This window comes from Lolium perenne, chromosome 6, assembly GCF_019359855.2.
Source record: "Lolium perenne isolate Kyuss_39 chromosome 6, Kyuss_2.0, whole genome shotgun sequence".
In the NCBI taxonomy this organism is placed as follows: domain Eukaryota; kingdom Viridiplantae; phylum Streptophyta; class Magnoliopsida; order Poales; family Poaceae; genus Lolium; species Lolium perenne.
The window spans coordinates 255,950,063-255,961,384 of record NC_067249.2 but is presented as its reverse complement, the minus strand read 5'-3'; positions in this window follow the sequence as shown (position 1 = coordinate 255,961,384).

Below are 11,322 nucleotides of genomic sequence, written 5' to 3'. Positions count from 1 at the left end.
CCTCAGATATGTACGCAACTTTCATTAGTTTTGAGTTTTCTGATTTGAGCAACAGAAGTACCTGTTTAAAATTCGTCTTTACTAGCTGTTCTGTTTTGGCAGATTCTGTCTCTGTTTTTTGCATTGTCTCTTGTGGACTTTAAGCAAGGCTTTCTAGACATGGAGAGTTGTAGCTAATGTTTTATTGAGTTCTTGCAATGTGTCACTACAGGACCAAGGTGGATTCAAGTTTTTTGAGTACTAACCCCTCTAATGAAGTTTATGAGAAGTTTGGTGTGAAGGAAGTTTTCAAGGGTCAAGAGAGGAGGATGATATATGATCAAGAAGAGTGAAAAGTCTAAGCTTGGGGATGCCCCCATGGTTCATCCCTGCATATTTCAAGAAGACTCAAGTGTCTAAGCTTGGGGATGCCCAAGGCATCCCCTTCTTTATCAACTTATCAGGTTTCTTCTATTGAAACTATATTTTTATTCGGTCACATCATATGTGCTTTACTTGGAGCGTCTGTTTGTTTTTATTTTTGTTTATGTTTGAATAAATTTGGATCCTAGCAATCCTTGTTTGGGAGAGAGACACGCTCCGCTTTTTCATATGAACACTGGTGTTCTTAGCTTTATTTTAATGTTCATGGCAGAGTTGAAAACCGCTGCACTTATTGATATTTGGTTGGAAACAGAAAGTGCTTCATAATGTCTTGAATAATTTGATACTTGGCAATTGTTTTGAGCTCTCAAGTAGATCATGATTAAGCTCTTGCATCATGTAGTTTAAACCTATTAGTGGAGAACTACCGTAGAGCGTGTTGAAATTGGTTTGCATGATTGGTCTCTCTAAGGTCTAGATATTTTCTGGTAAAAGTGTTTGAGCAACAAGGAAGACAATGTAGAGTTTTATAATGCTTGCAATATGTTCTTATGTAAGTTTTGCTGTACCGGTTCATACTTGTGTTTGCTTCAAACAACCTTGCTAGCCAAAGCCCTGTACTGAGAGGGAATACTTCTCGTGCATCCAAAACCTTGAGCCAAAACCTATGCCATTTGTGTCCACCATATCTACCTACTATGTGGTATTTCCTGCCATTCCAAGCAAATACTTCATGTGCTACCTTTAAACAATTCAAAAGCTATTATCTCTTATTTGTGTCAATGTTTTATAGCTCATGAGGAAGTATGTGGTGTTTTATCTTTCGATCTTGTCATTTACTTTTGACAGACTTTCACAATGGACTAGTGGCTTCATCCGCTTATCCAATAATTTTGCAAAAAGAGCTGGCGCGGGGTTCCCAGCCCCCAATTAATCAACCTTCATTAATAATTCTCTTCACATGTTTTGCTCTGATTCATCAGTAAGCAACTTAATTTTGCAAATAGACACTCCTTCATGGTATGTGAATGTTGGAAGGCACCCGAGGATTCGGTTAGCCATGGCTTGTGAAAGCAAAAGGTTGGGAGGAGTGTCAACCATAAATAAAACTAAAATACATGTGTAAACAAAAGAGAAGAGGGATGATCTACCTTGCTGGTAGAGATAACGTCCTTCATGGGAGCCGCTCTTGAAAGTCTGGTTGATAAGGTAGTTAGAGTACCCATTACCATTCGTTGACAACAACAAACACCTCTCAAAACTTTACTTTTATGCTCTCTATGTGATTTCAAAACTTAAAAAGCTCTAGCACATGATTTAATCCCTGCTTCCCTCTGCGAAGGGCCATTCTTTTACTTTATGTTGAGTCAGTTTACCTACTTCCTTCCATCTTAGAAGCAAACACTTGTGTCAACTGTGCATTGATTCTTACATACTTGCTTATTTGCATTCATCATATTACTTTGTGTTGACAATTATCCATGAGATATGCATGTTGAAAGTTGAAAGCAACTCCTGAAACTTAAATCTTCCTTTGTGTTGCTTCGATGCCTTTACTTTGAATCTATTGCTTTATGAGTTAACTCTTGTGCAAGACTTTTGATGCTTGTCTTGAAAGTACTCTTCATGAAAAGTTTTGCTATATGTTATCTATTTGTTAGCAACTATAGATCATTGCCTTGAGTCACTTCATTCATCTCATATGCTTTATAATAGTATGATCAAGGTTATGTAAGTAGCATGGCACTACAGAAATTACTCTTTTTATCGTTTACCTACTCGAGGGCGAGCAGGAACTAAGCTTGGGGATGCTGATACGTCTCCAACGTACCTATAATTTCTGATGTTCCATGCTTGTTTTATGAAAATACTTACATGTTTTGCTTGCACTTTATAATGTTTTTATGCGTTTTCCGGAACTAACCTATTAACAAGATGCCACAGTGCCAGTTCCTGTTTTCTGCTGTTTTTGGTTCCAGAAAGGCTGTTCGGGCAATATTCGCGGAATTGGACGAAGTCAAGGCCAAAGATCTTATTTTTCCCGGGAGGCTCCAGAACACCGAAGGGGAGTCGGAGGAGAGCCAGGGGGCCACCACACATGTGGGCCGCGCGGCCTACACCCTGGCCGCGCCGGCCTGGTGTGGGGCCACCCTGTCGCCCCTCCTGCGCCGCCTCTTCGCCTATTTAAGCCCTTTCGACCTAAAAACGCAGTACCAATTGACGAAACTCCAGAAAGACTCCAGGGGCGCCGCCGCCATCGCGAAACTCCAATTCGGGGGACAGAAGTCTCTGTTAAGGCACCCAGCCAGGACGGGGAAGTGCCCCCGGAAGCCATCTCCATCGACGCCACCGCCTCCATCATGCTCCGTGAGTAGTTCCCCCATGGACTACGGGTTCTAGCTCTAGCTAGTTGGTATTCTCTCCCCCATGTACTTCAATACAATGATCTCATGAGCTGCCTTACATGATTGAGATTCATCTGATGTAATCGGTGTTGTGTTTGTTGGGATCCGATGGATTGTTACGTTATGATTGTCTATCTATAAAGTTTGTGAAGTTATTGTTGCTGCAATCTTGTTATGTTTAATGCTTGTCACTAGGGCCCGAGTGGCATGATCTTAGATTTAAGTTCTATACTTATTGCTTAGATTGTATCTACAAGTTGTATGCATATGTCTATGTCCGGAACCAAAGGCCCCAAAGTGACAGAAATTGGGACAACTGGGGGGGAAGGCTTAGATATGAGGATCACATGTTTTCACGGAGTGTTAATGCTTTGCTCCGGTGCTCTATTAAAAGGAGTGCCTTAATTTCCAGTAGATTCCCTAGAGGCCCGGCTACCACCGGCTGGTAGGACAAAAGATGTTGTACAAGTTTCTCATTGCGAGCATGTATGACTATATATGGAAAACATGCCTACATGATTAATAATCTGGATGTTCTGTCTTAATGCTATTTCAATCCTATCAATTGCCCAACTGTAATTTGTTCACCCAACATTTGTTATTGGAGAGTTACCACTAGTGTAGATAGCTGGGAACCCCGGTCCATCTCTCATCATCATATACTCGTTCTACATGACATTGGAAGTAGTATCAACTATTTTCTGGTGCCATTGCTCTCATATTACTGCTCTCTTTGTATTCTTTATTATTACTGCTCTCATATTACTCCTGCTTTCACATCACCCCTGTTACTAGTGCTTTTCCAGGTGCAGCTGAATTGACGACTCAGTTGTTAAGGCTTATAAGTATTCTTTACCTCCCCTTGTGTCGAATCAATAAATTTGGGTTTTACTTCCCTCGAAGACTGCCGCGATCCCCTATACTTGTGGGTTATCAATAACCATTTCCTCTCAGTACAAATGATTGCTCCTCGAAACCTCCGCTCGGGTGACTTCATTGTCGAAGTGGGTACAAATGCGAGGGAACTCGCGCCTTATTGACGCTGTGGAGCTGGAGTAGGAGCACGCAAGGAGGCGCGGTGGTGTGGGAATTTGATGCGTGCAGTTGACACACGTCCGTTGGGAACCCCAAGAGGAAGGTGTGATGCAGACAGTAGCAAGTTTTCCCTCAGAAAGAAACCAAGGTTTATCGAACCAGGAAGAGCCAAGAAGCACGTTGAAGGTTGATGGCGGAGGGATGTAGTGCGGCGCAACACCAGGGATTCCGGCGCCAACGTGGAACCTGCACAACACAACCAAAGTACTTTGCCCCAACGAAACAGTGAGGTTGTCAATCTCACCGGCTTGCTGTAACAAAGGATTAACCGTATTGTGTGGAAGATGATTGTTTGCAGAAAACAGTAAAGAACAATTATTGCAGTAGATTGTATGCGATGTAAAGAATAGGACCGGGGTCCACAGTTCACTAGAGGTGTCTCTCCCATAAGATAAATAGCATGTTGGGTGAACAAATTATAGTCGGGCAATTGACAAATAGAGAGGGCATGACAATGCACATACATGATATGATAAATATAGTGAGATTTAATTAGGCATTACGACAAAGTACATAGACCGCTATCCAGCATGCATCTATGCCTAAAAAGTCCACCTTCAGGTTATCATCCGAACCCCTTCCGGTATTAAGTTGCAAACAACAGACAATTGCATTAAGTATGGTGCGTAATGTAATCAACAACTACATCCTTGGACATAGCATCAATGTTTTATCCCTAGTGGCAACAAAGACATCCACAACCTTAGAACTTTTACATCCTTGTCCCAGATTTAATGGAGGCATGAACCCACTATCGAGCATAAATACTCCCTCTTGGAGTTAAGAGCACAAACTTGGCCAGAGCCTCTACTAATAACGGAGAGCATGCAAGATCATAAACAACACATAGGTAATAGATTGATAATTAACATAACATAGTATTCTCTATCCATCGGATCCCGACAAACACAACATATAGCATTACAGATAGATGATCTTGATCATGTTAGGCAGCTCACAAGATCCAACAATGAAGCACCTAAGGAGAAGACGACCATCTAGCTACTGCTATGGACCCATAGTCCAGGGGTGAACTACTCACTCATCACTCCGGAGGCGATCATGACGGTGAAGAGTCCTCCGGGAGATGATTCCCCTCTCCGGCAGGGTGCCGGAGGCGATCTCCTGAATCCCCCGAGATGGGATTGGCGGCGGCGGCGTCTCAGTAAGGTTTTCCGTATCGTGGCTTTCGGTACTGGGGGTTTTGCGACGGAGGCTTTAAGTAGGCGGAAGGGCAGGTCAAAGGGCGTCACGGGGGACCCACACAGCAGGGCCGCGCGGCCAGGGCCCAGGCCGCGCCGCCCTGGCGTGTCGTTGCCCCGTGGCCCCACTTCGTCTTCTCTTCGGTCTTCTGGAAGCTTCGTGGCAAAATAGGACCCTGGGCGTTGATTTCGTCCAATTCCGAGAATATTTCCTTTGTAGGATTTCTGAAACCAAAAACAGCAGAAAATGACGACAAGCGGCTCTTCGGCATCTCGTTAATAGGTTAGTGCCGGAAAATGCATAAATACGACATAAAGTATGCATAAAACATGTAAATATCATCAATAATGTGGCATGGAACATAAGAAATTATCGATACGTCGGAGACGTATCAGCATCCCCAAGCTTAGTTCCTGCTCGTCCCGAGCAGGTAAACGATAACAAAGATAATTTCTGGAGTGACATGCCATCATAACCTTGATCATACTATTGTAAGCATATGTAATGAATGCAGCGATCAAAACAATGGTAATGACATGAGTAAACAAATGAATCATAAAGCAAAGACTTTTCATGAATAGTACTTCAAGACAAGCATCAATAAGTCTTGCATAAGAGTTAACTCATAAAGCAATAAATCAAAGTAAAGGTATTGAAGCAACACAAAAGAAGATTAAGTTTCAGCAGTTGCTTTTAACTTATAACATGTATATCTCATGGATATTGTCAATATAGAGTAATATAACAAGTGCAATATGCAAGTATGTAGGAATCAATGCACAGTTCACACAAGTGTTTACTTCTTGAGGTGGAGAGAGATAGGTGAACTGACTCAACATAAAAGTAAAAGAAAGGTCCTTCAAAGAGGAAAGCATCGATTGCTATATTTGTGCTAGAGCTTTTATTTTGAAAACATGAAACAATTTTGTCAACGGTAGTAATAAAGCATATGTATCATGTAAATTATATCTTACAAGTTGCAAGCCTCATGCATAGTATACTAATAGTGCCCGCACCTTGTCCTAATTAGCTTGGACTACCGGGATCATCGCAATACACATGTTTTAACCAAGTGTCACAAAGGGGTACCTCCATACCGCCTGTACAAAGGTCTAAGGAGAAAGCTCGCATTTTGGATTTCTCGCTTTTGATTATTCTCAACTTAGACATCCATACCGGGACAACATGGACAACAGATAATGGACTCCTCTTTAATGCATAAGCATGTAGCAACAATTAGTGTTCTCATATGAGATTGAGGATATATGTCCAAAACTGAAACTTCCACCACGATTCATGGCTTTAGTTAGCGGCCCAATGTTCTTCTCTAACAATATGCATGCTCTAACCATTAAGTGGTAGATCTCCCTTACTTCAGACAAGACGGACATGCATAGCAACTCACATGATATTCAACAAAGAGTTGATGGCGTCCCAGTGAACATGGTTATCATCGCACAACAAGCAACTTAATAAGAGATAAAGTGCATAAGTACATATTCAATACCACAATAGTTTTTAAGGCTATTTTGTCCCATGAGCTATATATTGCAAAGGCGAATGATGGAAATTTAAAGGTAGCACTCAAGCAATTTACTTTGGAATGGCGGAGAAATACCATGTAGTAGGTAGGTATGGTGGACACAAATGGCATAGTGGTTGGCTCAAGGATTTTGGATGCATGAGAAGTATTCCCTCTCGATACAAGGTTTAGGCTAGCAAGGTTTATTTGAAACAAACACAAGGATGAACCGGTGCAGCAAAACTCACATAAAAGACATATTGTAAACATTATAAGACTCTACACCGTCTTCCTTGTTGTTCAAAACTCAATACTAGAAATTATCTAGACTTTAGAGAGACCAAATATGCAAACCAAATTTTAGCAAGCTCTATGTATTTCTTCATTAATGGGTGCAAGGCATATGATGCAAGAGCTTAAACATGAGCACAACAATTGCCAAGTATCAAATTATCCAAGACATTTTAGAATTACTACATGTAGCATTTCCCGATTCCAACCATATAACAATTTAACGAGGAAGATTCAACCTTCGCCATGAATACTATGAGTAAAGCCTAAGGACATATTTGTCCATATGCAACAGCGGAGCGTGTCTCTCTCCCACACAATGAATGCTAGGATCCATTTTATTCAAACAAAAACAAAAACAAACACAAAAAGACGCTCCAAGCAAAGTACATAAGATGTGACTGAATAAAAATATAGTTTCAGGGGAGGAACCTAATGATGTTGTCGATGAAGAAGGGGATGCCTTGGGCATCCCCAAGCTTAGACGCTTGATGACAAGGTATTAACTTGTCAATGCCTACGGATTGTAGACTAGGGTTTAGTTGGATGTAGAGGGCAAGTAGATCTCGAAGGTTTCAGCCGAAAAGTACTCGACGAATATGAAAACTAGGGTTTGAGAAACAATGATTCGATGCCTTCTGTGTCCCTCGACTCCCCCTTATATAGGAGGCGGAGCCGAGGGATTCGTATTGTACAAATTACAGAGTCCGGGAAGGTTTCTAACTCCTCCCGCAAGATTACAAATAATGCTTCCTATTACAACTCTAGCTTTCCTTAATAATATCTTGGGCTCCCGAATCTTCTTATTCTTCGGGTAGTGGGCCTTCAGTAAACCCCGGGTACCATCATCGGTAGGCCCATTGGGGATGCCTATGTCAGAGCCCCCGAGATTTTACTTGAATCGCAGAGTCAGGGAAAATCTCCACTCTTTATTTTTACTCGACAATTCAAAACCTTTCTATATTTCTCCACATAAATTTCTATATTGTGCAGGGATAATGGTAGTTGGGGCTAGTTCATTTGACGGATCAGGTACTAGTTAACTGCTCTAGTGGCAATCCGCAAAAACCTACTTCAAAATCACGTCCCTGGACATGATCTCGGGATACTGGTGTAAACTTCGACAGGTGCCGCTTAAGGTCTTACCATTCTGTCGAGTCCCAGTTATATTTATCGGGTACCTAACGCGTTTGTTAGGATTTTTTTTCATATCTGTTGATACAGATAAAAGTAGCAAACCGACGTCAGAGACGGTGCCACGCCTCACAGAATGAATCTGGGGTCTTACCTTCGCAAAGTTTTGCGGCATTCAGAAATTGATCGCAACTTTGGCGTTCTGAGAATATATTGTCGAGTGCGTATTCGGCTGTTGGAATGGCACATTTTATTGAGTCAAAGATGACTTATATTGCTCTCCCGATGGGAGTATATGCAGAGTTATTTATAACTCGAAATATACTCTTTTGCTCTTCTATCTTTTTTCTTTTCATTCTTTCTTTCTTTGTTATAATTTCATCGGGCACGCGAACAGCGTTCCCGATGGGAGTAGCCCCCGAGGCTACAGCCAAGGACTTGTTCTTGGTTGTAGGCTCCACGCCTTATGCCGCTATATTTTCTTTTTCTCCCGAAGTTTTATAATTTCTCGGGTGCACGAACAGCGCTCCCGATGGGAGTAGTCCCCGAGGCTATGAACAAATATTTGTATTTGATCATAGGCTCACGCCGTTTCTATTTTGTCTTTCTTGATCTTTTCATATTTTCAGAGTAGCCCCCGAGCATTTGATCAAAAACTTGTATTTGATCAAAAGCTCTCCAACATTTTTTCATATCGCCTTTTTATGCCGCTGTTGAGTCGAATTTTTCTCTCTGACAAGGTGATGCTATTGCTGACGATAGCCACGATTATGAATCTAAAAAAGGCGAGAAGTTTTCTCTCACTGCCTTGCGGGCCCAAATTATCCATTATCTTGACACGTCGTGTAGGTGGGGGACACACGTCCTCCGCTTTTCCTGGCGCACGTACCGTAACTTCTCCAGTGTTAAAATACTTTTTTACCCTTGATTCCATGTGTTTATCATCTGTCACACATTTTTTCCATCCAACGGTCCGCCGCTTCACCGCACCTCTATATAAGATCTCCTTCTTCTTCCTCGAGCACTTCCACTCACGCCGCTCTCCTGCTCTCCTTTGCAAAACCGCCGCCTGCGCCTCACAACTTCCTAAGCTCATCTTCTCCAAGCTGCATTCCTGCACCATTGTTGATGCCACCGCGTCGATTGACCAAGCGCAGCACGCCTGAATCATCAATGGCTGCCATAGATCTGGGAAGCGCGGAGTGGGAAAGGTCCAAGATTTCCACCCAGGACATCAATCTCTTGAAGAAGCTGGGAATTAGCAAGAAGCCTAAGGCGCTGTGCTTCCCTAGCGAAGAAAGCTACCCAACCCCTCCAATGGGGTATCGGGTAAGTTTCGTCGACCATCTCATCCGCGGTCTTTCCGCCCCCATTCATCCTTTCCTCCGTGGACTACTTTTTGTTTATGGTCTTCAACTTCACCACCTCACGCCCAATTCTATCCTTCATATCTCCATTTTTATCACCCTCTGTGAGGCCTTCCTTGGCGTTCAGCCTAACTGGGCGCTATGGAAGCGCATTTTCTTTTGTCGCCGCAATGGCTCTCCCAATGTCGCCTATAATATAGGCGGCGTTGTTATTTCTGTACGCCCAGCATCGATTACTTCGACGTCAAACTTCCTGACTCAGTTCAAGGGTGGCGCAAGAAGTGGTTGTACATTCAAGAGGAGAACCATGGATGCGCTGAAGACAACATCCCTCCTTTCGATGGTGCCAAAAAAATCCTTCGCCGCCGCTCCTGGGATGCAGAGGCTACCGAGGAAGAAAAAACATCGACAGAGGCCTTGATGACTCGCAACCATGAGTTGCAAAATACTCGCGGCGAAGAATTGTCAGGTATCCAAATCACGGCGTATTTTCTTAGAACCAGAGTGCAGCCTCTTCAGGCTCGCAAAAATCCTCTCTGGAAGTATGCTGGCGATGAGGACGCAGATCGGCTGTCGGTGGATTTGGAGGTCAAAGATTTAGAAAAGCTTGTCCGAAAAATCTCTTCTCTCAGCAAAAAAGATTCTGTCTCTTCTTCCTGTCGTGTAAAACCGTACAGCGCCACCAATGCGCTTCCCGAGGTAATTTTTATCGGTTGATTTGTTATTGCCTTGCTATTTTTCTGTAACTCCTTTTTTTGACATCTTCCCCTGTTTTTATATAGAACCATCCAAATCTTGTCTCGCTTCCTCCCCTTCCTGAAGGTGGAGAAGTCGAGGAAAGGGCCGTTGTTACCGACGACAACCAAGATGCCCCCTCTTTTATGAATGAACCCGCAGATTCTCGAAAATCTGCGGGATCTGTTGAAAAGGAGGCTGCCTCTGAAGGCACCGCATCAGCACAATCTCCTCCTCCTGCTGTTTCTCCAAAGAACAAAAGGAAAAGGAGTGATGTCGAAGACTCCGGCACCTCCAAAGCCGAAGAAGCTGTTCCTCCACATCAGAAGGCAGCTTATGATCCATACCTTGAGGCCCTCATCAGTTCGTAAGTTACCTTTTTCTCTCTTTATTTTTTTATTTTTGTACTCGAAAATTTTTCCTATCTTGCTTTTTATGCTGCCAACCTTTATTCGCAGTGATGATGAGGAAGAAGTACCAGCTGTTGATGTGGCTGCTCGAACGAGCACATCACGTACTCTAGTTGTTTCAGAAACGCCAGTTGAAGGAGAGGAATCCTCGCCTCCTCAACAAAACGTCGGCGCTTCTACTCCTCCTTCAAGCCCCCTTGTCCCTTCACCGAAAAGGGCAAGGGTTGAAACAATCCCGGAGCCTACTCTTCAATTGAGTAGCTCCTCTAACCCTCTCTTGGATGATGTAAGTTCTTAATTTTCGTATCACTGTCTATATTTCCTCTGTTTGCCTCTTTATGCCATCATATTTTTCCCATACCGACATTTTCTTTCTTTGTCCTTCTTTGACAGCCTATGATCAAAGAGCTTATTTGTATTGGTGCCCAATTCATTGGGTATCGTGAGTATGTGAGTAAGACTGAAGGTAATGCCTTGCTGCTTCTTTTTGCCCTTGCTTTCTTACTCCTTTGTTGTCGATGCTTTTAACTATATTTAACTTTCTTGGCAGAAAAACTGGCAGAGGGCAACGAACGTGCCAATACACTTGCTCGAAAATTAGAGCAAAGTGAAGAGGCTCGTAAGAAGGCCGAATCAGATGCTATCCAAGCTAGAGCAGAGGCTGACAAGGCCAAGACCGATGCTGCTGGTGTCGAAGATCTTAGGAAGAGACTTCACGATGCCGAGACTTCACTGAGCGAGCATATAGCCGCACAATCTGCTCGCGAGGAAACGATCATTAAGCGCGTAAGGTCGCA